This window comes from Crinia signifera, chromosome 3 (assembly GCF_055691185.1).
Source record: "Crinia signifera chromosome 3, ASM5569118v1, whole genome shotgun sequence".
Taxonomy (NCBI): domain Eukaryota; kingdom Metazoa; phylum Chordata; class Amphibia; order Anura; family Myobatrachidae; genus Crinia; species Crinia signifera.
The window spans coordinates 337,031,431-337,033,115 of NC_139219.1; the positions used below are offsets into that span (position 1 = coordinate 337,031,431).

The 1,685-nt window shown below is 34.5% G+C and overlaps 1 non-coding gene across 1 annotated transcript; it reads right to left on the reverse strand.

Annotated features, from left to right (window-relative positions):
- Positions 1 to 623: 623 nt before the first annotated feature.
- Positions 624 to 697, reverse strand: TRNAN-GUU (transfer RNA asparagine (anticodon GUU)). The gene has a single exon. It is a non-coding gene; the product is annotated as a tRNA-Asn (tRNA).
- Positions 698 to 1,685: the final 988 nt, after the last annotated feature.

Genomic DNA, 1,685 nt, shown 5'->3' on the forward strand with positions numbered 1-1,685 from the left:
ATTATTTGTTGATTAAACCAATACAAAACTGAGATTAATATTTTGGCTCAGTTCTATCTTTTTTATTATGTTAAAAAAGAGATTTAGTAAAACTGTTCATCCATTAAAGAACAAAGAAACACATTGGTACAAACACTAAAATGTGCTTCAATGGTTTCCTAAAAAACTTACCTAATTAACTACTTTTAAGAGGAATTGTATCAGAGAAGTCTAGATATACTGCATAACAAGAGGTGGTTTTATGTTTTAACTTGTCTACCTAAGGTTCTTCAAAATATGATCACAAGGTCAAAAATATCCCTGGGTGGGATTAAACCACAAACCTTTGAGATAGAAACCAAATGTGCTGACTGTTTGTTCCAAGTCAACAAAATAAGACTAGATTCAAGTTAGTACCATAAAAAATTCCTAGACATAGATTTAATAGTCATTATTTTAAAGAGCTTTTGTAAGATTCTTTATCTACTGAAGAACAGAGGAGAAACATTGGTACTTTCTGATGAAGAGTGAAGCATTCAGGAGCTTCTGTGACTTAAGATCAGGAACACTATACCACAAGAGGTGATTTAATTTTTTAACTTGTCAACATCTAGTTCTCCAAAATGTGACCAAAAAGTCGATTACGTCCCTGGGTGGGATTGAACCACCAACCTTTCGGTTAACAGCCGAACGCGCTAACCGATTGCGCCACAGAGACGCCTCTAAAGTTGTATCAAATTAGTGATCTAAAAATGATTTATTGAAATATGTGTAAAAGGCCAACATCTGGAGATCTTTTGTAAAACTCTTCCTCCATTGAAGAACAAAAAAACAAATTGGTACTTTCTTGTCAAGAGGTAAGCTTTCAGGAGCTGAAGCTGTTTATATGATTAGCAGAGTGGCGCAGCGGAAGCGTGCTGGGCCCATAACCCAGAGGTCGATGGATCGAAACCATCCTCTGCTATCTTTGTTTTTTTTATAATTATTTGTTGATTAAACCAATACAAAACTGAGATTAATATTTTGGCTCAGTTCTATCTTTTTTATTATGTTAAAAAAGAGATTTAGTAAAACTGTTCATCCATTAAAGAACAAAGAAACACATTGGTACAAACACTAAAATGTGCTTCAATGGTTTCCTAAAAAACTTACCTAATTAACTACTTTTAAGAGGAATTGTATCAGAGAAGTCTAGATATACTGCATAACAAGAGGTGGTTTTATGTTTTAACTTGTGTACCTAAGGTTCTTCAAAATATGATCACAAGGTCAAAAATATCCCTGGGTGGGATTAAACCACAAACCTTTGAGATAGAAACCAAATGTGCTGACTGTTTGTTCCAAGTCAACAAAATAAGACTAGATTCAAGTTAGTACCATAAAAAAATTCCTAGACATAGATTTAATAGTCATTATTTTAAAGAGCTTTTGTAAGATTCTTTATCTACTGAAGAACAGAGGAGAAACATTGGTACTTTCTGATGAAGAGTGAAGCTTTCAGGAGCTTCTGTGACTTAAGATCAGGAACACTATACCACAAGAGGTGATTTAATGTTTTAACTTGTCAACATCTAGTTCTCCAAAATGTGACCAAAAAGTCGATTACGTCCCTGGGTGAGATTGAACCACCAACCTTTCGGTTAACAGCCGAACGCGCTAACCGATTGCGCCACAGAGACCCCTCTAAAGTTGTATCAAATTAGTGA